The sequence below is a fragment of the Parasteatoda tepidariorum genome, chromosome 2 (genome assembly GCF_982258835.1).
Source record: "Parasteatoda tepidariorum strain Cologne lab strain chromosome 2, Ptep-v5.0, whole genome shotgun sequence".
Lineage (NCBI taxonomy): Eukaryota > Metazoa > Arthropoda > Arachnida > Araneae > Theridiidae > Parasteatoda > Parasteatoda tepidariorum.
This window is the reverse complement of record NC_141756.1, coordinates 107,526,497-107,553,922: the sequence shown is the minus strand read 5'-3', so window position 1 is coordinate 107,553,922 and position 27,426 is coordinate 107,526,497. Positions and strand designations below refer to the sequence as shown.

At 27.4% G+C, this 27,426-nt stretch overlaps 1 long non-coding RNA gene across 23 annotated transcripts in view; it reads left to right on the top strand.

The window, feature by feature from the left end:
• Nucleotides 1-506: 506 nt before the first annotated feature.
• LOC147815990 (uncharacterized) overlaps nucleotides 507-27,426 on the top strand; it is a 46,239-nt gene continuing 19,319 nt past the window's right edge. For 9 of the 23 annotated variants that reach the window (XR_015431523.1, XR_015431509.1, XR_015431512.1 and 6 more), the window contains exons 1-7: nucleotides 507-646; nucleotides 1,982-2,098; nucleotides 4,365-4,517; nucleotides 4,661-4,845; nucleotides 7,888-7,944; nucleotides 13,104-13,173; nucleotides 20,527-20,670. This is a non-coding gene — a long non-coding RNA (uncharacterized LOC147815990). Of the gene's footprint in view, nucleotides 647-1,981; nucleotides 2,099-4,350; nucleotides 4,518-4,660; nucleotides 4,846-6,218; nucleotides 6,295-7,887; nucleotides 7,945-9,050; nucleotides 9,501-13,103; nucleotides 13,174-17,506; nucleotides 17,602-20,133; nucleotides 20,194-20,526; nucleotides 20,671-21,959; nucleotides 27,065-27,426 lie in introns of those variants that run through there. The other 14 variants (XR_015431507.1, XR_015431504.1, XR_015431526.1 and 11 more) reach the window with 12 other exon arrangements.

Here is a 27,426-nt window from a genome sequence, read left to right as displayed (position 1 = left end):
GCCCGAATTTCAAATCTTTCTAAAAGTTTATTCAGAGAAAGTTCATTTTTGTATCAAATTTCGTAACTTAAAATGTCATTGGCACTAATTAATTAGCAATATTTGATGTCACCCCCTCAAACCATTAAGTTTAGTTCTAGAACTGATCATTAAATCGAAAGTTATTCAAGGCGATCCATTAATTTTTTTGTGCACTGTATATATTCATCATCTTTGTAATTATTAAACTAAAATGAAGTAGCCTAACAATCCCTGAAACTTTATTTTATAAAAATTTAATGGTAATAAGATACAAATCTTTCAATCTATAGAACTAGGTTGTTTGTAAACACTTGTTTTTGTAAGTTCTGGAAATCACTCTGAGATTACCTCTGAATTTCAGAATCTGGACACTGTTAAAACTATCTGACTAAACAAAGTTTTAAAATTGAAAATAGTATATTTTGTAATTCTTTTGCGATAAAATTCACTTTTAATGTATTTAAATGAATAAAATCATTTATTTTTTCTTTTTAAAAATAGTCTGGTATATAAATACTTTACATAAGAAATGTTCTGAATCTTTTTCTTAGGTTATCACTATGACAGAACAACTGCTAGTTTACAATTTTAGCCATAGATAAGACCATTCAATTAATAATACTTAGTGAGTATTTATTAATTTTTATTATTTTATTTAATAATAATCAAAAGAAATTTTAACTAAAAAATATGCATATGATGTCTAATTTATTGCATATTATAAAATCAATGAAATTTTGCATGTTTCTTGGCCTTAATTTCACTACAAAATGTTTTTGGGGTTACTGAGGCGTTATGTTAGGGTAGCTAAGGCAAAGTAACCCAGGTCAGAGGGAAGATACTGTACAAAGATAACTTTGGGGGTTTAGCACAAAGTTGATCTCTTTACTAAACCAAATTTCCCCAACTGCATAGTAAGGAAAAGAGTGAAAAGAAACAAAGGTTACCCAGATCTAAAACAGATAGAGATTCATAGTGTTCGATTAATGTCAGGTGAAAAAAATGATGGGTTGATGTACAACAGGCTGTAGTGCTTAAACGGTAGAAGTGCTGAAATACCTTTAGAAAAATATCACATTAACTACTAAGGATGCTTTTGTTTCTTAAAAGAAAACATTTAATAATTTTAAGAACTGGTAACGAAAAAACTTTTCTCCTCTGACTTTGAATTTCCTTCCGAACCTCGTTAACACAAAATTTGCGGGACTATCAGAATTATTTATGTTAACCAGATTTCATCTTATCCGATATATTATGAGCACAATTTATTACATACTGTTAATACATATCATATACTACGCTTGTGTACCAAACAAATTAAAATAAGCTTAAAAATTTCAATAACTTTATTTAACTATTTTATTTATATACCCATCTGCTACTCCTAACAAACGTGGATAATAGAAATCGCATTCCTCAAAATGAATAATTGGCACATTATGCACATGCTTCTTATCTGTGTTGTGACCTTTCATGTAAAGCGATAATCAGCAAGAAATATTCATGTTAAATATTATGTAAAATGCAATAATAATTTATTGCTGACTCTCGGGACCAAACATATATTTCATGTAAAGCGATATTTCACCCTAAGTGATTTGCATTAATAAGGTTTGACAGTATTTCCATTTTTGTCATATGAAAAAACTTTGATATTTTTACCTTTTTCATTCATGTGGGAAATTATAAACACAAAAGAATGAAAGATATTGTAATCAACATATTTACAACTAACTTCGTAACTACCCTTGGAAATTCTCTTAAGTTCTACTTTAGAACAGAGAATTCTTTTTTTGATTCTAGTTACTGTTTTACCTTTTGCCTGGCAGTGTATTCATGTCATGATGTCTTATAGTAATTGTCGCTTGTCTTGCTAGTATTTCTTGATTTTATTCATTAAGTATCAAAAATATATCGTAACTGGTTTTATAAATTATATTCAAAACTTATTTTTATTTAGTCTGAGCAATTTCAAGAAGATTTGTTCCTGACACTGCTGCACCTACTCCATCACTTACAGCTAAAGAATGGCTGAATGGAAAGAACAGAAATCCTATTCTGATATCCATGTTTGTAGGTATGGTAATAGTCATTGTATGTTTCGTAATAACTCTAGGTTAAAAAAAATTAAACTGCATAGCTGCCAGCTTTCATGAAAACATTAGAAGATTCCTAACTTTTGGGGAAATCTTTTATGCTCATAGAAAATATTCAAGTCTTACAAACTTTTGAATTATTTTTTTTAACAAAATCAAAAAAATTTTGAAATTTTAAATATTACTACAAATTCTGCATTCCATTTTCATTCAGTTGAGTTTTAGTAATCAAGCATTCAGATGCATTTTTGAGGCTACAGATTTAAAATACCACATAGAGTGAGCATATTTTTTGTTTCTTCTATCTAAGAGAAAATTGTCTGCATGTATGTAGTGTATATAAAATCTTAGTGCTGTTAGAATTTTATTGTTGTCTGAATTTTAAGCTCATTTTTGGTTTACTTTGAAATAACAAGGAAAAGCCTGTAGTTACTCCGAATGTTTCCTTTTATTTCATATAGTGTGCCTTATGAACAGCCTTTTTTTTTTTAATTTTGTAAAAAAGGTGATAAAACCTGCAGAAGTAAATTTTTAAATTATACTTACATTATTAAATTATACTTATATATAAGTATTTTGTGTGAAAAAATAAAAATTGTGTTTTCAAAACACAAGAATCATTTTTAAACAAATCATAATCTCTATATATCTTCAATTTCATTGAAGATATTTAACGATATCACTATTGGCAAAAAAATATCTAAATTCACTATTGTAAATATTTTGTAAATTCAAAAATGCATTTTTGAAATGTTTAAAAGTACTCATTCACTTTTTCAATGATAATATAATTAAAAAAAAGAAAACTAATGAACTTTTCTGGAATACAATTGATTAACTTCCAGAATTTAAAAGAACACATCTATGTAAATAGCATGTTGATTTCTCTCTGTTTATTAGTTATGGATTAAAAGCATGTGTAATGAAATATTCTTGCTGCATTTTGTATTATTATAAGCCCTTAAAGGTGCTTTTTTTTTTGTGTTTGTAAGAAGTGCTTAGTTTTCTATCTTTTAAAAGAAATTTTTTTCCTTGCCGTGTCAATTTAAATTCTAAATCTTCATGCAAAATACAAAAAATGCTTGATTTCCACAATTTTCTCTGCAATATTTATCAGAAACTAGTTATTTTATCACAATCATGTAAAGTTTTTTTAAAAGTTATTGAATTTTATTGATTTTATGCTTATAAATTAAGAACTTTAAGCAATTGAAATTTTTTTTATTAGTACACAGATCCTAATTATGATTTTTCTTTTGGAAAGTGATTAAAAATATTTTTTGAGTGCTTAAAAAGTACTTAAAAGGTGCTTATTTTGTGTTGAAAAATATGGCTGAGCACTTTGTTATTACAGTTTGGTCTCCTTTTAAAAAAAACTTATTTACAGTCTTTTCTTTTACCCTGATTCTAGTTAGTAACAAAAGCCTTGTATTTGAAGGCAATACTGTTTAATATAGCATCTGCATCTTATTTTACAACTCAGTTTTTTTCTTACTAAAAAAAATAGATAAATTTTCTGCACTGTCTAAAATTTCTTAAAATGTGAAGATACCATATTTTTGTAAACATTGCTAGTTACATATTCAGCCTATACTTTTGACTAATTCTCACTGATTGATTATTAAGATCACGGACAAAACCTAAAACTAATAAAATAAGAGCATTCTCATTAACCTGTAACATTGTCTACCACATCATTAGTGTATTACTTCATGTTTTCTTATTTTTAAGATTATTTCCAATTTTTTTTCCTTTTTAGTTGGGTTTAACAATTAAAAAAAACGGCTTTTTGTAGCAATTCAGAAAACCGGAAAAATCAGTTATCCGGAATAGTGATTGTCCCGACCGTTCAGGATAATCGGTTCCCTACTGTATTAATTTTTAACTACTAAGTATATTTGATTTTGTACTTAACATTTGATTTTTGCAATGAAAGAAAAGTTTGATAATTTATGTACCCAAATCATCAAAATAACTTATAAGTTAAAAGGTTGAAGAAAAGTTGTGTGAAACTGCTGATGTATTGGGTTGTGTAGTTGATTAATTGAGCTGCAAGTTCTGAATTTGTTTATTCTTTATTTTTCACCCTGATATCATGAATTACTCCATACATGAATAAAACTTTTGATCTTGATGTATTCCGTAAATCAGTATGTATTAATATTTGTTTGAATTGCCATTTTGATTTGCAGTCTCTTTTACTGCTTAAAATAACTAACTAACAGAAAACCAGTTTATTTATTTTAGTGAAAGTAAAGAAATTCCCGATTTCAACGTACAACTAGTTTTAAAGGGACCAATTTAGCAAAGTTGTGTCAATTTAGAAGCAACACAACTTTGCATAGCTTGACAGTTTGCTTAACTAGAAGTTGCTGTTGCTAGAAGCAAAAGTTCGAAGTGGTAAGTACGGAAATTAAAACAATGGGCAGTTTTTCACAAAATTTCTATTTTATTAATTTAAAAAAAAATAAAGATTGTTTACAGCTGTATTACTTTGCTGAATATTGTTTACAGCTGTATTACTTTGTTTAAATTTTATTCAGGTTACTTTATGAAGGAAAGGAGAAAGTCATGGCTGACAGTGAAGTGGTCCTAAATACACCAGGTGGTCATTTAGCAAATGTAAATAATAGTGGTTCAAAAACTTTTTACATATCGGAGGGCAGCTGAAAATGATCCCTGCAATCAACTAGTTGTTAGTGATATGTGTATCATATTAGCAAATAAGGTAATTTATCTTTGCTTCTTCTATTGTCTCTTTTTAATGAGCTTCCAATATCAGTTTAAACACATTACTAAAAAATTTTTAATAATAGCTTTTTATTGTGTTGAAAAAAAGTTTTTCCTGCAGATTTATTTTAAAAAATTTAGAAGGTAACGCCATGAAAGGTCTTTAAAATAATGGTGGTTTGTTTGTTCAGACCTCTAAAATCTGTTTCAAACTAACATTAAGGCTGCATTTTTAAAAGCTCATTCACAATGTTTTTTTTTTTTTTTTTCTAATAACAATTTTTTTATTATTTATTTTTTAAATTTTTTTTAAATTGCTGCTGTGAGTATGCAACAGTTATTCTTGACTGTTAGGTTAAATTTGACCTATCTTTAGCCAGCTCCATCTATGCTTATTCTGAATATAAAAGAAAGCATCAATATGGAGAAAAGCCACAGTTTTGGAAAAATGAAAAGTATTTATGCTCTAATTTTTTAATATTTAAATACTTCAATGCTGCATTCCCTTAGCTCATAAAATTTGCAAAATATGAGAGTAAGGCATTTGTTTGGATAATTTTTATATGGGTGGGAAAAGGACGCTAAATTGGCAATTTTTAAAAAGTATGCCAACTTTTAAAATATTTAAGTTATTTGTCTGTTCTAGAGCCTTTTAACTTTTTCAAAGCAAGATGGCACATGTAGTTTAAAATTATAGGTTCGGTTCAAGTGTGAGACACTTAAAATTTGAATTTTTTTTTTTTTTGGGGGGGGGGGGGGAAGGGAGTTTAAAAAAAAACATTTAACAGTTAAAAAATTATCTCTTGACCAGCTAACCATTGTGGTCAATAAACTGTAACGAGATGGTATACTAATTTAGTTTGGTGTTTTTATCCTGTGTTGCTCTCATAAAATAACATAGTAATTCATGATTGTGAATGTTATATATTCTCTTTAGTTAATAATCTAAATTCACTTTGCTAATAACTTTTTTTTATTAATATTTAATATAATGATTTAGAGTAAATGTTTAATTTTTAACCTGCTTACTAAATTTTTTATAATTATAAAATTTTGCTTTACATAATGCTAAATTTCATTGCCTCATTTTCAGTTTTTATTATTAGTTTATAAAATGTGTAGTTTATTAATTTTATGTAGTTTATTAAATTTATTTTACTCAATAAATGAATAAGTGTTAGATGGTGTATTTTTAATTTTTATTTATCTACTTTTGATTTAATAGATGCATGTGAGTGAATCTGAAAATATGTACATGTAATCTTTTTGTTATTAGGCGAGTGACCATTTTTCTACTATTGCCATAATTTTCTTTTATGAATAATAACAATGAAAATTTGATGTATTTATTTATCTAGCATTTTCTTTGGTATTAGGTTGAGTTAATAATAGCTTCTGCATAGAAAATTGAAAGTGCATGCTAATAGAAGTGAATTCTGCCAAAAGGGTATACTTGAACCTTTTTCGAAATCCAATAAATTAAAAATTATGTCTTTTAATAGTTTTAATATGTCTATTTTATTATTCTTTCCCACTAATGTCATCCAATTATATTTTCTTTTACTTTTTATTTAAAATTTTTCAGTAGTATTGTTGAATTAGTAAAAATATCTTAAACAGTGAGAATATAGTGAAATTGCATATGATTTTGCTTTATCAAAGTGTAAGTAATCTACAAGGAATGCCTACAAAGTTAGATGAATGAAGGCATTAAGCTAGTAAAAGAAACATGAAAACAAAATAACAAGCAACCTTAAAAAGCAACACCAATTACCCACTCAGCACTAATGATAGTCTTTGATTAAGAGTCATGGTGGCTCAGGGGATAGAGTGTTCGCCTTCCAATCAGGTGAACTGTATTCGAATCTCAGCAACAGCTGGTCAATGCGAATTCTGCACCCGGCTAACACCAACCATAGTACCGACGTAAAATATCCTCAGTGGTAGCCAGATCATTGGTTAGAGTCCCTTTGTCGTCAGGTTAACCATGGGAGGTTTTTATGGCTATCCTGCCCATGTAACGCAAATGCGGGTTAGTTTCATCTAAAAGTCCTCCACGAAGGCAAATTTCTCCCAATCCTGGTCCCCTTGTCTTCTGGACTGGGTACAAAATTACAATGATACTTAGTTGAATATTAGTAGCCGTAAACCTAAAAATTGGGTTGTCTATTCGTCAACGGTTATAAATTTAAAATAAAATCTTTGATTAAGTTGCTATAATGGGTCTGCGTGTACCTCTTTTTGGTTTGATTGAGGCACTGATGCCACACCTCTTTCCTTGTGTTGGATAAAATTGGGACAGATCCTTTGCTTACCAAAATCTTTGTAAATGAACTGCCATTGTTAATTCTGAATCTTCTCATAGGCAGTCGTTCAACAGCATCAGTCGCTAATGCTTGATATTAATGATTGTCACATATGCTTTATATATAATGGTATGCCACACATGTTTATTGCCAAATCGAATTTCCTTTGTCATAATCCTAGCATGGTTTATTTCCCTTCCTGTAAACATTTAAACCAATTAAAAACAATTTTTCTATTATTAGACATCATTTTGGTGCACCTGGACCAACATTGCATAATCTACATGTTCTGAGGCTGTTAACCAATAAATGTTTTCATATTTATTCACTGTTAATTTCAATTTTATGTTAGATTTCTCGAACAAGCAGATCAACCACTCCTGTCAGGCTAATCTAATCTTTGCTTTTAGCCATTCCCCACGGATGTAATCCTGCATCTTATGTTATGTTGCTTTACTTTATTTCTTAACCATCCACCAAACCATTTAGACTCAACCTGTATTAAAAAAACATACTAAGAAACCATGTTGTGAATATTAATGTGTGTATAATTATAAATTGAAATTAGTACATTTTATCAGAATTTCCATAACTTAAATTGAAGTAAATTTGAATTATTTATGTTTTAATGCCACGAGAACATTAATGTTGTAAAAGGATAAATTTTTTATTTTCCCCCCTAAATTTGTATGTTTAACATTAAAAAAATTATTAAAAATTAAATTATTTTTTAGAATGAAAATCCACTTCATGCATTTTGTGAAATCAACAGAAATTTAAATAAAGGAGTGGTAAGTATCTTTTTTTCTCCAATGGTGTGAAATACTATATGATATATGTTAACTACTACTTTTAATAAGTTATTACTTTTTAGTGACTTGTGATTGAAATTATCTTCATAACTTACCTTTCAGAATATTTGCTTTCTTGAGCTGACATGACCCTAAAGCATATTTGTCATCTTTTTATTTAGTTTATTTCTTTTTTTCTCTTCCTTTTTAACATAATTTCTTTTTTGTTGTTGTTTGTTTTTGTTTTGTTACCTTGCCAGGATTGCGACTCCATGAAAATAAGGAAAGCCTGGAAAATACAGGGAATTTAAAAATCATCTAAATTAATGGGGGAAATGCAGGTGTTTTTTTATTTTTTTTTACAAACTCGGAATTTTGTTTCTTATTTTTGTCTTTTGAAAATTTTCAACCATTTAAAAGTGATCTATGAGATATTTAAGGATGATATTTTAGCTATACTAAACTATTTAAATTTCTTATAGCATTATTTAAGTATGTTCATCTGTTCTTTTTTTTTCTTAAGTTTTTTAGCAATTAACACTAGTGTAATAGCCCAAAATAGCTCACACAAGAGCACAGTAATTGTTGTGTTGCTTCTTAATATATTGTGTATAATATGTACATAGAAAACACAGGGAATTTTGTTTTTCCTGCCAGATTTGAGTGTTAACCTTGCTTGCTCAGTTAGCACAATGTATAGCTGATTTTAAACAATATGCATGTTATAAAACTGAAACATTCAATTAGTTCTATATTTATAATTGTTTTTCATATGTTTTCTCCTTCTATGTTGTTTTTGGATAGAAAGAATCCATTATAATAGTAAACACCATTTTCAAATTCTCATTATATTTTTAAGAAATTTAACCTAACAAGTAGAGACTTGTTTAAATAATTTATGTTTAAAAATCAAACGCTATTTACAAATAAAATGTTTCAACTGTACAAAATATGTAGAGGTGAAATTCTTTGATCGTTTTGCAGATTGCTTTGGTTTGTTGATTAAATTCTAATTCTTAATTAAATTCTTATTTTGCTGTTAATTGAAACTTAATTAAACATTTTGATGAAATGTCTTATCTATATTTTTGTTTACAAATATCAATATTACAATTAAAATAGTTAAGATCTTATGATTTTAAATCAATGAATATTTTTTTCTGTTAAGTATTTTCATCAATATGTTTTTAAAGATCCAGCTTATTTTTAAATGGAGAAAAGTATAACTGTGTGAAATCACTCAGTATTTTTCTTAAGTTATCTTACTAACTGCTCTGAAGTATTGTATTTTGCTAAAAGTTACAGGGAACTGGGTTAAAATTCAGATTTCAAATCAGCCTGAAAAAGAAGTTATTGACCTAGAAAAATTGAAGACCTAGAAAATGAATTTTTATTTATTTATTTATTTATTTTTTTTGAAGTATGACTTAAACTTGGATTTTGATTTATTTTTGGTAAAGATCTGAATTTTTTCGAAAGGTTTGAAGGTGATTACCCATAAACAGTCTTATGTTTGAAATTCTATAAAATGTCAAGAATTATTTAAACCCAAGAGAGTGAGTTGAAGATGTTTTATGTATGTTTTTCATAATGATGCATAATGCTATCATAGAATGTGTAACAGATAATGATTTTATATCGATAATGATGCATATAACTTTAAATTTTCAATACTTTAAAGATTTTATTGGCATTGTCTCTTTTTTTTTTATCTGCAGTTATTATTCTCGAGTGTTTTTTTAACTAACACATCGTATAGCCGTGTGCATTATTTTTTAGAATTGTGCATTTGGATTATGAGAATATTTTCTCTGAAGTTAAATTGAATTCTGTATTAGGTCTTTTAAGATAGTAAACAATTTATTATTTTTAGCTATAAAATATGTGTCAAATAATACTTTTATAAACTGTAACACAAAATACTAAATTTTTATTGCACATTTATTTAATAGCTTGTGAGTTAAGCATAAATTGTTCACTCTACTATTTTTTATGTGTGATCTGTTTTTAATACTTTCTAACATTTTTAATTTGTAAAAAGGCAATCCAAATGCAGCTTTTGATTTTAAAAAAATTTGCTATATTCTGGAAGATTCTGTATATTTTACATTTTGCTGTTCTTTCTTAATAAATTAATCACAGCTTTTAGACAATTCGCAATTGCTTGGATTTATCTTTGTTCATTTGTTTGTGCAACATCGCTTTTTAGATTGAAACAGTTTTCATAGGTGTTATAAATAATAACAAACATATCAAAATATGGAGTACGATGGAAACTATAACGTCATCCAAAGTAACAAGTTTTTTCTTTACAAACATTTTTGAAATGCATGTTTTTAAAACATGTTTTTTACTAAAATTGTAGATACAGTAGAGGACCATGTATCTGGTATCCAGATAACGGGGGGAAATTTTGCTAGGTTATCCCAGGGCTAAAGAGAATACAAGGGCTAGTTCACTCCGCTCTTAGAGCTGAAGCGACGATTTCCCTCCTTATGACGTCACTGTGTCCACAGATCTCGGAGATCGCAAGCAAAGATATGATAACTTTGCATCTTTCTCTTTGTAAAAATAAGTTAGACTTTTTCTGGTTATTAGCCTTCAAACTTTACGTAATTAACACATTATTTCCGTTCATAAACATAGTTCAAAAAAAACTTTCTTGGTTATTATATTAAAAAAATACCATTTTAAACTTATAAAAATGTTTTGCTAGTTGGTGAAAATGACACGATAAATACTTTATTTTAAAAAGTTCAGTTTTAACTTTAACTATTAAGAAAAATGAAGGCATATATCGACACTTTTTTTATCTACATATTCTTTTATAAAGAGAAGTTAAGTTAAATTTAGAATCCCTGATTTTTAGCAATTTGTTCATACTTAATCATTAGGAAACATCAACCTTAAACGCTAATTACTGAAACAAAATAATAATTTAGGTTCATAATGACATTAGAAATTTTACAATTGTTTACAGACATTTAAATTTACGATGATATAATTTATAGATATTTAAATTGAAGAGAATATAATTTTTAAAAAAAATCATAAATATTTAGAATAACTACATTAAAAAATATGTTATGTAATTAGGAGAATTTCAACTATATATTTTATTTATACTTTTTACTTACATTTAAATTTTCTTTGACTTTATCTATTTTTTAATTCTTTTCACCTGCCTTTCTTTATGAAGTAACGAGGCGGTTTCTATTTAATGAATTTTTATAAAAGTTCTTTACGACAGAATAAACGTATTGCTATTTTATATTAACTGTGTCATTTCGGAATCCATTCTTTACATAGTTGTTCATTTACTTTAGAGAACACGCGAAAAATTATACTTTTTCCTTTTGTTTTTATATCAGAATTTTTGCAAGTCGCAATCGCGCAAACTGGCATTTCAATAATAGTTTTAAATTCTTGTAAATTCACTGCAAAAACTGAGGAAAGTCATTATAGAAAATAACAAATGTCTTAGAATATCACGCAAAAAGAAATGATCCAATATTAGTTAGAGCTAGTAAGGCCAAACGCTCCGTTCTTGAAGTAAAAGTGCGAGCTTTGCGCCTTTTACTGATATGAAAACAAAAGGAAAAAGTATAATTTTTCGCGTGTTCCCTAAAGTAAGAGTGACGTCAGAGGATCGGCGCGGCGAGAGATACTTCAAAGGAGTGAACCAGCCCTTCTATTCTCTTTAGCCCTGAGGTTATCCGGCCATTTTAAACTCGAGCGATAATGAAAAAAAGCGGAAATTTGGCTCATCCTTGAAGTTGAGTAGAGGAAAATGTGGAAACGGGGGAAATTATTCTCCCTGTTTGCCCAGAGGAATGTCATTTCTTCTGTGACCTTGAAGATCTTTAGATCAAGAGGGGGCAGGGAAGTGAGGAATGTTTTATTTTCTCAGAATCGTTCTTCTGATAAGCTGCCGTCAATCAAACTCAAGGGAGTGGTATGCTGATTTCGTTTTCTTTTTGAATTAGGAGGGGGTGGGGAAAATGCATTGCACATGCATATCAGTGAACAGAAGATGAAAGAGAAATAAAAAGGAAAAATTTATTTATCTATTTAAGATAGATTAACAAAACAATATTTTTCTTTTGAATATATTCTGATTCTTTAGAAGTGCGGTATCATGTGCAAGTTTTTCTTGATGTGGAATCACATCTGCTTTCATTAAAAATCGTATTTTTATAAAAAAATAAATAAAAGGAGAATTGTTTATTAATTTCAACATACGATTATTTTATGAAGCAGATAGCATATTTTTTTTTCTGATTCCACTATGTTTGAGTTTTTTATTTCTTTTCAGGATAAATTTCGTACTCAATAAATTAATTCTTTTTATTTATAAATTTTATCATTAGGTTATTTTTTAAATTCCTTTGATGTTGCCTTGTTCCAGGTTTTAATATTTATGTTAGTGCCTTTTTTAACTATCGTTTCGTTTTGATAATTTTCAAGTGTTGTTTTTATTTAGATTAATAAGTTGTCCTTTTATTTTTGCCCCCCCCCCGTATTATTAGGTATGAAATATATTGCGTTTTTTAATCATTGATTTTGTTTATATTAGTCAATTTAGGAATTTTAATTATTTAGAAAAAAAAATGAGAATTTCGTATTTCTTGAACTTGTTTTTCTTCTCTAAACTCAAATTTTTTTTATTGTTTGAAATTTTTTTTTCTTTTTAAATTTAGGACAGCTTTTATTTTTTCTCTTGCTTTAAAATGTGTTACACTTTTTCCTTGTCTTTGGGTTCTATAAAACATCGATTAACGACACTTTTTGGTCAATCCAGAAAATCGGGAAATTCAGATATCCTGAATAGCAATGGTTACGAGCATCCCGGATAATTTAGTTCTATACTGTAGTAGTTATTATTTAGGTTATTGAGACTGAGATTTTTTATTATTGAAAATCTCTTGATTTAGACTGAAAATATGATTTTTTATATTTAAATGCTTAAACATATATGGTATTAATATATAAAAGTACTTTTGAAGTATTGAAGATTTGATGCTAAGAGGCTTTTTTTCTCTTTTGAGTTTAGATTTCTTTCAATAAACTAACTCTCATATTTGTGTGTAGATATTTCGTAAAGTGTAATTTTTTATCCTTAAACTAATACAAAGTAATACAATTCTTTTTTTTAATAGCTTGGTTCAGGCATCCATTTATGCTTTAATAGATCTATGAATCAGCCAGATCTATAGTGTTATAAACCTGGTAAGTTTCCATTTATAGTTAGTATTTTATTGCCACACTAGTAGAATTCACCAAACAGAACTTGCACATGACTGTTTAAAATGAATCAGATCAGATATTTTTTTCTGTGAATAAGATGTTTTTTTTTTTGTTGCAGATTATAAAACTGAAGTGAGGTTTTTCATTTAACATAATTTATGTGTTCCAGTGCATTTTGTTTAAGTATAATTATAATATGAAAAAAAGTTTTTTAATCTACTGTATTAAAGTTTATTTAGCAATATTATTTTAATCAAAACATCTATCCTGATTTTATATGATATTGATGAGAGAAGTTGCAATTGATTTATGACTAGAGCAATCAGTTTCATAACTTCTAATTTTATTCCATTTTTTTTCATCTACATGACACACCATTTTCAAGCATATACCATTTTGCACCATTTATAAACTGAACATTATGATTCATTGCATTTCCATAAAATTTTGTCAACTTTCTGAAAATTTCTGCCTAGTGAACTGTTTCGCATTCACAAAATAATACATTGCACGTTTTATCACACATTTTAGTGAAAATCTATCTCAAGGAAGAGAGATTCATCAAATGTGACTTGATATCCTGAAGGGTCATCATCAGGATATCAAATGTATCACTATGTGAATCATCAAGATATCAAATTCTTTGATTATTTGTTAAACTTAAAAAAAAAAATTTTCGTATTGTTCTCCTATCTCTAAAAACTAGAAATGGGATTTTTGAGTTTTCCACAAATGTGCAGAATTCCACTTTTTCCCTGACTTTTCGCAAATCAAAATCTTATAATCGGACAAAATGTTGAAACTTTTGTTAAATGACGTTAACAAGAGGTGTACATACGTGTGATTCTTCCTGCAATTCTACCCTTTTGGTTCGTAGAATTTTTGTTAGATAAATAAATGCTAAAAGGGGTTTTATCTATATTTTGATTGATTAAATAACATAAAGGTTATAGGTTCGATTTTAGTCAGTCTTTCAAGAAGACAATCTCGTGCAATCAACTTACATCGGTAATGCCTTGGTCTGCGGGGATAGGCCAGTTTCTGTTGGTCGTTGTGTTGATCCTCGGTTATCTGTTTAAAGTGTATTTAACTTCTGTTGAAGCCGATTATTTTATATTTATTCTTTCTTTTCATTACTCATTTATCACTCTATGAGAATATGTCTACCAGCATAATATATTTTTAAAATAAATTTATTGCCATAGAGACTTCGTTTTCTTATTTGTTTTGTTGACAAACAGATACAAAGATATTCTGTGGCAATCTCAGATGTCAATTTTCACAATTTTGAATATTTTACTACTAATATCGCGGAAACTGCTAATATCGCCATTCTTATTCGTGTCATTTTAATATCAAACATACATTTTCATATTTATCTTGTGGCACCAGGCATGGTGCGTAGTCGCCAAAGGAATCAGCTGAATGACGTACACTCGATAACCTTAAATAATAGTTAAATTAATTAGAGTTTTTAATTACCTTTTACAGAATTAAATAGGGTAATTATTTAAAAAATAGTATGAGCCACTCACTATTGAATTTATTTAAATTGGTTTTGGCAAAACCTCATTTTTAAGAAATATTTCGGCTATATTAAATAAATTTTTAGGTTTTTTCCAAACTAAGACACCATTGATTCACTTGCTGTATGATGAAATGGTGTCTCTTGTTTAAGCATTGTTAGAGCGTTTTTTTAAAGAGTTCTGCTTTTCTTAATTTGAATGGAAATGACTAAAATCTTTGGATGTAGAAAACGCAGAGATTTGCCAAAATTCAGATTTAATAGATGTTGGACTAAAAATCACAAATACAATAACATCCTTATCTTCTTCAGGAAAAAATTCTATGTATTTAGGTGATAGGTCTATGGCATGTGCAAAAAAGTTATTAAAACCATTGCCTCTTGAAAATAGGTTACTGTACCATCTTAAAATGTTGCATCCTGTAATGAGAATGGAAAACACTTTTATTAAGTCAGTAAGATATCTGGCAACAGTAACTCCAATCATTATAAATCCAGAAGAGGCATCTTTGTTACGTGGAGAACCAGAAGGTTATTCTTCTGACTCAAATGAATATGCACCAATTGATGTGTTTTGGAACTATTTTGTGACTTGTGATTTGATGTGTTTTTGTGTGTACTTGGAATATTTTGTGAAGAAAGATAATTTGGGAAACATCAAATATCCTCTTATAACAAAGCTTTTTAAAGCTCTTTTGTGCATACCACATGGGAATGCCGATCCAATATCAAGATTCATATTCATGAGCTTTTGAAACCCAATATCATGGCTCATAATGACCCATATCAAACATCTATTTTTGCATTTAAAGCTGATTTGAAAACTACGCAGTGCTATTCATATTAACAAAATCTAAAAATTACATGCATCATGGTTCGTATTTGCGCAATATAAAAATTCAATATTGCAAGTAGTATTTCCACAGTTTTAAAATCCAATAGCTTGATTCATATTGAACAATTTTAAAATCCAATATCGCAATTCCACTGAGAAATAATTTTTTTCTTGAATTAGTTACTATAAAGGTGTGATATTTTCCATTAGTATTTCATTTAATTATTAATGTCAGTTAAAAAGATTATTATGTTAAATATGAAACATGTATGTATGGCATATAAATTAATATCTAGATGTCACTTTTGTGTACAGAAAATTTTCAGGGTCTTTTACTTCGTGTCACAATCACCTCTGTTACTTACTCTCTTCTTCATGTTGCATGTACTAAAATTCAGAAATTTCTGATACCGTCTAATGGCCAACTGTAACATCTTTAACAGTAATGCAATTTTAAAAATTAAAAATTTTATATGATTGGAAAAACTTTTGATAATGTGAGGCATTTCTTTTAAACTGTGTTCAAATGGATCAAGGAGACCAGGGAAAACCTGGAATTATCAGGCAATTTGTTTACAAAGACCTGGAATATTCCTATATAATGCCTAGAAAATGACCAGTATTAAAATTGTCAGTAACAGTAACCAGTTATTGAGATTCAAGTTAAATAATTCTAACATCTATTACAATTATTTGTTGTAAAAGTTTCACATTTTAGTCAAACTGAAATGTTCCCTTTGTTCATTTAATAATAATCTTTTACACAGAAAATCTAATATTTCACATTATAAATAAAAGAATCAAAGTTTTCTGATGAACGTAGGGCTCAATTTTCATTTGAATTTACTAGGGAATTTTTTTTCTTAAATTTAGTGGGAACCCTGTTTAAGCATTCTCAAAATATGAACAACATTACAAAATTCATTTTTAAAAATTTTAAAAAAATTTTTAAGTATGAAATAAAGTAATTTTTGGTATTTTACAAAATACAAAAAATAATCCCATGTTTATTTTAACATATTATAACAAAACGCACATGAGGTGCATTGTAGAAGAAAAGAGCAATTTGGTGTCTACTGACTGACAATTTTTTAGTGTTATATTTTATCACCCTGTGACCGATTAGCAACTGTTATTCCGCTACGCTATTTCATTTACTGTAGCATTTTTATAAGTAGTTTGTTGAACTGTTCCTTATTTCTGAGTTTTTCCTGCAATTAAAATCTGTATAGTTATCCTAATATAGATCATGCATGAGCATAGTGATTATGTATTCCCTCTTAATATATTGTTTATAATATGTAACAGGGAATTTTTTGTTCAGATTTGAGTGGCAATCCTTAATCGGTCTTTATTAGTTTTCTTTAGATTTTTAAAATATGTTGAAAATAAATATTGAAAATAAGTGTTGAAAATAAATGTAACCACAATATACTTCACTACAGCTAGAAATTTCACTGTGAGTAGCACTGTACCAGCTATCAAAAATACATTACAAAATTAAGTTGATGAATTTACAAAAAAATGAATATCAGGAAAGCAGGGGGTCTATCCAAAATGGAAAAACATGGCAAGGGGTCTGCGAAACAAAAAAATTCAGGAACCTCTGGTTTAAACAATATTTTACTAGTATAAAATAATCATTTTTTCTTGAATAATATCTAATTTCATGCTTGAAGTTCCTTTCCCATCAGTACAAAGACCAAGGATTTTAATTCAAGTATGCCATAATTTTATAGTTCTCCAAATTTTAACGGTTTAGTTTTTACTGTTGTCTAAATATCTCATTTATCCTAGCGTCTAATTTTGACGTATCTTATTTATTTATGTCATCTAAGAAATTGATTAAATCAGATAATGATTTGGATATGTTGTTAATGGATATGTTTGGATAAGGAAAAGTAACTTAATATAAAATTTAAAGACTCATTACTTTAAAAAAAATTATTTTCTAGTGAAGGCAAATGAATGATCATGTTGTATTTTCCCTCTCGCTTTCTGATTGTACTATTACGCTTGCCCAACCAGGAGATACACAGCTGCCAGTTACGTAAGTGCAAATAGAATTTAGTTTAGGTGTCTCATTGAAATATGTTTGATCAGTATTCAGGTAGTCATCTCTATGTACAAAAAAAAATATCGTAAAAGCTACCACCTACTCCAACGCCGCTATTTTGTGTTTTTAACTTAATGTTGCATTTTGCTTTGCTGCCCAAAATCTATAACACCTAGAAACTTAAATTACTAAGGCATGTAGAAGACTGTTCAGGAATTATGATGCTATTAAAAAAAATTAACATTCTATTATTTGTTCAAGAATTATTAACTGTTAAACTTGTTGTAAAAAATACCATACAGGCCCCTCTACAGTCCTTAAGAATTCAACTACTGAGTTGAAATTTGGCATGCTGAAAGGGCCACATTTGTATATGAACTTAACACAAAGTTTTTTTTTTTCTAAAATTCCAATTTGATTAAATGGCATTGCAATTTAATGTGCCTTTTTTGCAAACTCTTTCTCTACTTCTCCCCATGTTTTTGTTGTTGATTAACTTTAAATTATACTTTGTTGCCTAACATCTATAAGACTTAGAAACTTAAAATTACAAAGGTGTGAAGAATAGTACACAAAATGTTCTAGGGAATTAGGTATATATGATTCCATTGTTAGTTTAAGAATTATTGACTGTTAAACTTGTAGTAAAAAAAAAGAAGAAAAAAAGCACATGTTCGTCAATCTACTGTAAAACGTAACTACAGAGGTAAAATTTAATTAGCTAGTTGTACCATTTTATACTTTGATTTATTCTCAGCCTTTTTAAAAATTCGCATTTGTTCAAAAGCTATTGCAAACTTAAATCAGTTTTTTTTCAGCTTATTTTTCTTTAAATATCGACTATTTATCCATTATTGTAAAAAAAATTTATTATAAAATTCTTGCTAGAGTCAAATCAATCTGAAGTAGCAAAAGAAAAAAAGAGATTGTGTGTTGCCCATTATAAATCTTAACATTTATAGTGACATTTTTTAAAAATAAAATTCAATGCAGAGTTTCCTATTTTAGTTATGGGACAAGTAAAATTACTTCTCATTTATTTACATGTTAACGAAATATTCTGTGTTTCTGTCGAAAATATTGCTGTTGAAGAAATAAAAATCAATTATGAGGGTTGGAAGGCGGAGATTCCCAGTATAATAAATTTGTTAAGTGTAATCTCTCTAGGTATCTTAAATATAAAAAAAAGTTTATTTTAAATGTATGTAAAATAAAATAAACTTATTTTTAGTAAATGAAAAGTTTTTTTTTTTAAAGGAAAAGTTTTTTTTTAAAGAAGTATTAATTTAACAGGGGAAAAATGCTTTATTTCAAACCCAAAGCTTTCGTTGTTTTTCTGGAGAGCATATTTGTAAAGAAAGCACATTTTATGTCATCTTTAATTAAACAATCAACCTCGTAAGTGTCCCAGTTATTATTATCATTCGAAAAATTGGGAATATATATATATATATATATTTAAAAGAAAGTTTTTTTCTGAATTCAATTTATTAAAACTTTTTTCGCTCCAAAAATACTTGGACTAACATAATCTTACCATTTAATAAGTTATAAATCTCAATATTTATAGTAAAAATTTTTTTAAAAAAAGGAAAACTTTATAGATAGTTATAAGTACTATTCCCAATTTTAGTTGTTATATATTTCGTCCACAAATAAAGCAAAGCCTCCTAATATATTAAATATCTTAAGTGTAATCTCTTTTGATATTTTAAATTTTAAAAAAATATTTATTAATTTTAAATGTATGTAAAGAAACAACTTATCTGTGTAAAAGAAAAGTTTTTTTAAAAAAAATAAGTATTAATTTAAAGTGGAAAAAAAGAAGTGCATCACCTTTATTTCAAACCAAAAGCTTTAATTTTTTTTCACTGGAGAACATATTCGTAAAGAAAGCACATTTGATTAAACAATCATCTTCGTAAATGTCCTAGTTTTTTCCTTTAAAAACAAAAAAAAAAAAAATTTATGAAAAAATAATTAGTTTTTTATGAATTCAATTAGAGCCTTTTTCCACTCCAGAAATACTCGGACTATCTCTTAGTACATTTATCCACTGATATTCCTACATTTATTGATTTTTCAAAGGAAATCAATTAAAATAATAAAAAGAGAAAAAGTTAATATGTAAAAGATCCTTTCGCAATAAATTTCTAACTAACTCCCTGGCATTACAGTCCATGTTGGACCATGGCCTCACTAACAATTTTCCTCCAAAGTCGCCTGTCTTTAGCTCTTTGTTTCCAGTATGAGACTTTTAGAGTCTTAAGGTCTTTTTCTACCTCGTCACCATCTCTTGGCCGGTCTTCCTCTTTTCCTCTGGCACTGCCCCTTGAATATTTTCTTAATGACTCTGTTTTCCTCCATTCTTTCAAGGTGTCCTAGCCATTGACTTCTCTTTGCTTTTACGTAATTTATTATACCTTTTTCTTTAAATGGTCTTGCAATTTCAAAATTGTATCGCCTTCTCCACAGATCACCCTCTTTGACCGGTCCAAAAATAATTCTAAGAATTTTCCTTTCCAGGTAATCAGCATTTTTTCTTGTTTCTGGGTTGGAGTCCATGTCTCTGATCCATAGATAAAGGTTGGTCTGATTATAGTTTTATAAACCTGAAGCCTCGTTATTACTTTTGATGTTAGCAATCTCTTAAGTGCAAAATAACTGCGATTTCTAGCATTTAGTCTTTGCTTAATCTCTGGCATAATATCATTGCTTTCAGTGACAACTGAACCCAAGTACTTAAATTCCCTTACTCAATAAATTTCACTTAGAATATTATTTGACATGTCTTCAATTTAATATCGTAAAAACAATTATAATTTTAATTGCATACTTTATTAGTTATTTATTTTTATCTTCTAGGCTTATTAAATATTTAGCTTTTTATCTGCACATTTTTAATTTTGTTCTTTTTAGGGGTGCTTCTTTTATTCAGTTGCTGAAAAATGTCGGACCAGACAAATGCTTTAAAATCCTACTGTTTGCCCTGACTGAACAAAAGATACTTTTCCATTCACGGGGCCTGATGTTTTGACTAGTGTAGCCGAAGCTGTAGTAATGGTAACTGTTTTTCTATGTAGATTTATAAGACTCGTTATAAGCATAGTTAAGATCAGAGGAAATTTTCTCTTTTCACGCTTGCTATTAAAATGTGTATTACCGAAAATTACACCAAATTAATTGTTTTGTTCTTCTAAAAATTATCGTGACATGTTAGGTGTGTAGTGATTGGCTCAGGGCTAGAGAGCGAGTTGTTCACGCTCCTAATTAAATAATTAAAATGAAGACTATATACATATTTATATAACCGTCATTGTACAGCCGACCCAATTTTTGGGTTTACGACTATAAACGTTCACCTCTGTATCCTAAGTATAAAGTTAAGTAAGGTTTGTCAACAGCTCACAGACTGAAAATTTTATTTTCAATCATTAAAAGAAATTCACTAATTTTGCTGTCTAGAAGCATAGTATCCTTTTTAGGCTAATTATATTATATATATTACATTTAGGCTAATTATATTATATTCTTATTTATATTAGGCTAATTTATAAACTTAAAAATTATTCTATCAATGCACACACATAAAATTAAGATAGAAGCAAGTTAAGACAAACCAGAAATGGTGAAAATCAGAACTCATTTGTCTTGTATACCGTTGAAAACAAATTTTGTGATTGCTGTTAAAATATATTTTATAGTTGCCCCACTTAATAAATATGAGCTGTTATTTAAGAGAAGTCAATTAGCTATTTATTAGCAATTTTTTATGCTATTTATAAGAAGAAATGACAATGATCAGGAATTACCCCAGTGAACAATAATTACCCCATCTATAAGGGGCAGCATTTGATAGAGTTTCCTATAATCAATTATAATGTTTACAGTAGATGTGAAACAATTAAACAAAAGCTTACACTATTTTTATATCAAAGAAAAAGAAAGTAACTCAATATATTTTTTATTAAGAGAAGGAGGATGATCTTTGCAGAAATGTACACATTTTGAAACCCATCTTTGAAATGGAAAATACAGAAAGCAGTTTAAAGGATACTTATTTTATTAGATTAAACAAAAAACTATTATTAAGTAAATGTAGTTATACTTTAGGAAAGTGTACAAGCATTCTTGTCCATGTCTCAAATTAAAAAAATATATTTATATTTTTGTAAATAAAACTTAGGTGATCATTATTTTCCCCAGAAGCAGAGTGATCGTGAATTACCCCGGGTAACCCTATTTCACAAAATATGGGATAAAATTCATGTCACTGAGACAAAATAATGTTTCACTATATGTTCTTACCTTCTTTTCTGTTGACTACTGGATTGGCATTTCTTGGATCTTTCATCCTGTCTTTCCATAAAAGAAAAGGAATTAATTAGAATATGATCGTCATAAAAACAGTTAAAAATCAACAAAATCAAAACTGTTTCTTATATTTTATAATTTTTGTTAAAAACAATTTTTTTACTTAAATGAAATTAATTTTGATTTAAATGAAGGAGAAAGATCATGTATTAAAATTATGGCAAATATTTTTATTTTTAGTAACTGACAATAAATTGAGTGTTTAACAACTATCTTTTTTATGCTCAATGCATATTGTATTTTAGCATAAACTACTGATGATTTTGATAAAAAATAATTATAATTGGAAAAGACTATAAAATTTAGTCGTGAATTGTAGGGGAAAATTTAGAGGACAGGTCTAAATCTAAAGTAAATAATTAGACCTGAAACTTTAACTTATTATGCATCATTTTTTGAAGTTGGATAAAATATGTGAACTACTAAATATTTAATAATATTAGAATAAAATTACAAAATAATAATAAGTTAAATATTTTTCTAAAATAATGAAGTTGTTTTTAAAGTGAAAAATTTTCTCTTAAAATTTTTTTGATTCTAATTTAGAAAAAGAATAAGATATGTATGAAAAAAATAAGACATTAGCCAATTAGAATTAAAATAAATAGATAAATTCTAAATAAAGCTTTTGTTATTCAGGCCTCCCACTCAATTTTAGAAATAAAATTTCCTGAATTTTTGAGAAAACTTTTCAGCAATTTCTGGATTATATATTTCATCTACACAGTTAGCATCACAAATTAAATTTTAATTAAACAATTAATTAAAGTTACTTTATTGTTGAAAATATGTCAAATATAAGTTTCTTAAAAACAAAATTTTTAAAGGTGAAGGCTGAACGGTATATTTTAGAATTAACAACTATATAAAAACAGATAAAATCTCAAAATAGTAAATTAAAATAATAACCATGAAATAATATTCTAATTTCAATTAAAAAAAATTGAACCTTAATTTTGAAGTAAATTAATTTTATAACAAATTTAATTTTAAAACGTAATAATAGTTTTATAACAAATTAATTCATTTTATAACAAATTTAATTGTAAAATTAAACTTAATATAAAGATTTGAAATGTTCTTATACCTTTACAGCAATTCATTAAATGCAAAAAGAAAAAAGATAAAAACAACAAAATAAAAATTAGAAGTAAGGTCCTTCTATTTAATATGTCATTTTGTTATTCATTTATTTAGTAAACAAAATATATTATATTGAGTATCAAAACAAATAAATTGTTTATAAATATTTGTTTTATTTATTTATTTTTTGGTGGCTTAAAAATTATTTAAAATTACATCTCATATCTAATCAAAAGTATTTTTTGAAACAATAATTGACGCCCGCGGTTTAGATTATTCAAATAATGTTTTTTTACAGTCCTTCAAAGAAAAAAAATGGCTACCGAAATTGAGCAAATTATTAAATTAAGCAATGCTTCTGAAAAATGAAAGAAACATTTGTTATTAATGACTAAGAAATTATAAATTCTTCTTTTATTAGATAGAGTTAATTGAACTTTTATTTATGAAAAAAAATCTTCTAATTCATTTTAAAACTAAACTAGCAGCTTACAGGAGAGCATAAAATGAAATAGCCAACTAAAAAATTATTGTTATAGAACATAATTTCTAAAAACTTAACAAATACAATTAAAACGAATAAAACTAATTATAAAAAGTATGTAATTAATAAAATAATTGCATGAGCTGAGGAGAAAAAACATTTTACTTACTTGCTCTTTTAAAGTGTTTAGTTCTCTCTTTTTGCAATGAAGAAAGTAGACCCCTTTGGGACTAGGGACTAAGCAAAGATTCATTTGGCAAGAAAGTTTTTAAAAAAGGAGTATTTATCTCCTTTTTTTAGAAAACTTTCTCGCCTAACGAATCTGTACAATCAAGGACCACCTACTGGGCAGATTTTCCCTACTTGAAAAGAATGTTTCTTAGAATTGGGGGTAAGGAACAAAATGTGCTTCCTTCCCGTCTCTCTCCCACATTATTTTTACTTCAAGGACTTCAAACATACTTATCTGGTGATTTCAAACAGTAATCAATATCTATTTTGAATTATTAAAAACTATTTCTGGTCCACATAATAAAAAACTAATATGCACTGAAACCTTTTATTAACTATTAGCGATAAGCAAGCTTTCTCAATTAAAAAATTATTGAAATCAAAATTCATTTCAGTACTTTTCGTAAGCAAATTTTTTATACATATAAACTGGGAAATAATGCTTACATATATGTTTTGATTCGCGAGGCAGTAAATTAGAATATCGTTTCTTTATAATAAACAGTAAAGCTGCTATAATTAAACAGATTTAAGTAAATAAACCATTTTTTTGTTTTTCATCAGCTTTTCAACAGTTTTAGTATATAAAAAACACATTCTCTTTTTATGAAATATTTTTTATAAATAATTCAGTATCTTTAATTGGGCAAATTTATTTACATTAGCAAACTGGCTGTGCAAAATATAATATTAGTATTACAAAATCATAAATTAATAAAAAATCTATATTTTTTCGTCCAAAAGTCTTTATAAATTACTTCCCTCGTTAAAAAAAGAAAATTATGTTTTTTTATGAATGAATGCATGAAGACTGTGTTATTTTATATCATTCACTTAAATCACTAAATAATAATTATATTTTTGTTTAAAAGCTAATTATCTCAAAGATTTGAAATCCTAAATAGCCAACTGCAACAAATTCATTGCCTTGGATACTTTAAACAAGAATTTGAAGTTACTTTACTTTTCCACTAAATACTTACTTCTTTTAACTATCTTCATAAGGATAATGATGTTCTTTTAACTTTCTTACAGATGATATTCTATTTAGCTATGCAGATTTATACTTTCTATGACATTAAAATTCACGATTTTTAAATTCTTTAACATAAAAATCTTAACTTTAAAACTTTATTTTATTTACTTTTAAGCAACAACATTGATTTTAGAAATCCATTATTAGTTTTCACACAGTTTTAAAACATGCATAGAATATTTTTGAAGTAACATCAGTTTTTATTTTGCTATTATTCGCATAACTATAACTGGTAGAAAAAGTTATTTTTCTTTATCATTTGAAACTTTAAATATTTTATTAAATGCATAGTTAAAAATTACCTGTCTATTTTTTGTTCAAAAATAATTCCACTTACACAAAAATAAAAAATAAAAACTAGCAGGCTTTACCCTTATCTTACTCCGCTCACCAACTCCCGTAATTGCTTATCATTCATTCATCATTGTTTTTTTTTCTTTATATATACTTCCTTAAGCTGCAATATTTTTCACTTTTCACAAAACACATAACATTTTATTTTCAAAATATACAAGTATTGTATTTTATGTAAGAACATTTTGTTAAGCATAATGAAATAGAGGATTTAGTAAATTTGAAAAATAATTATCTCTACTTGAAAAAAAAAATAACTTAAGGAATACAGATTGTGTAATTCAATTTGAAAAAATAATGAGAAGTAATTTTGATCGTTAACAAGACTTATCAAAGTTTAAATAGGGAATGGTTTTAACGTGATTTATTAAGTTTATTGCTTTTAAAAATGTCAATATAAATATTAAGAGTGATATTAGGCAACATACAAATCTCTCTCTTGCTGTCTTTCGCTACTTTTGATTGACAACAAATTGAGCGCAAGCTTATAAAATAAATTTTTATGACAATTGATAAATAGTCAATATTTAAAGCAAAAAAAAGAAAAAAACTTTAAGAAAGGTATAACGAATGAGTATTTAAATTTGCAATTGCTTTCGAACATATTGGAATTTCAAAACAAAATTCTTGTTAAGTTTACACATAAATCCACTATTTCAGCAAATTGTATTTTAACCAAGTTACCTTTCAGCTAACTACGCTAAGAAAAAGTTTTGCTTAAATTACCGCATTCTATGATAATAAATTTTTTTCAAAACAAAACCATAACTCTGTTATTAAAACCAAGTATTTAAACCATTTATTTGGTAATTTTTTTGTTAAAATGATAGCAGTATACCGGTTACTCTAGCTTTCAAAATTATAGCTCTTATAACCTCACATTTGGTAAAAAGTATAAAACTGAATAATAAATTTTTCTGAACAAATGGTTTTTATACAGTGCTCTAAACTATCATGGTAAAATTGCGAAATTTTATCACGTTTATCGCATTTCAACTCATATCATAAAATCTAAATTTTTTGTTATTTTTTCCGAAAACATTACTAAACCCAGGGATGTGATTCTTCCGCGGATTCGCGGATTTCTGCTTTTTTTCAGATTTTTCCATTTTTCCCGCTAATTTCCGCTGAAATTCTTTTTTGCACAAGTTAAAATATTTTATGAGATATTAAATTTTCCGCGAAGCGAAAGTATTGAAGTCCCCATTCCTCCCTCAAACATTGATTTTCGTATTTAACTGATTCAAAAGTTGAACGTTGCGATTCTTTATCAGGCGATTTAAATGTCGCACTTTGCGATTCTTATTTACGAGATTTAAAAATCCAATATCGCGATTTGTAATTACGCGCTTTTAAAACCCTACGTAGCGATTCGTATTCACGCGAGCTTAAAATCCAATGTCGTGATTCGTTTTTGCGGTTGTAATATCAAACATCGATTTTCCTTTTTATACGTGCTTTAAAAATTAGACAGTGGGATTCGTATTCGCGCTATTTAAAAATTATGCATCGTGATTCGTATTTACGTGATCTAAAAATTACGCATCATGATTTGTATTTTCCCATTTTTTAAATTCGATATAGAGTTTCATATTCACGTGATTTAAAAGCCTCATTTCGGGATTCATATTCTCTTAATTTAAACTCATGCATGTGATTCATATTTGTTATATTCCTGCAATTTTAAAATTAATCATCAGGATTTATAATCACATGGGTTACAAGTTTAAAAATTGCACTTTTTTGTCAAATTTTTGTGTATATATATATATATATATATATATTCATTCATTCTTGAATTTCCTCTTTTTTACTTTCCAACTACTCTCATCCCTGTAAACCACTTCGTTCAAAAATACTGGGCTTTTTGGTGTTCCGCTGCAGCCAGAAATAAAGTAAGTTTTACAATATTTTGGTAGTTTTGATTAAATTTACTTTTCTAGCAAACATATAAACCACTCGTAGTATTTTTTATTAACAATTAATAATTTTTAAGTTAATTATCGACATTTAAATTTTCTCTACAACTCATCATAATTTCAAATAATAAATCTTATCGTTTTTGCACAGTTAAACAAAATGAATATAACGTGAAAAGAAAAAGAAGAATCAAAAAAAGGTGCGTAAAAGGCTATAATAAAATTGCAATTAATTTTCGAACAAATTTGAATACCGATATTAAGTTTATGAGCAAAATTAGCCTTTACAGCACTTAAAATTTCAAATTAGTATTTGCATTTCTGTGTTCTGCAGAGTA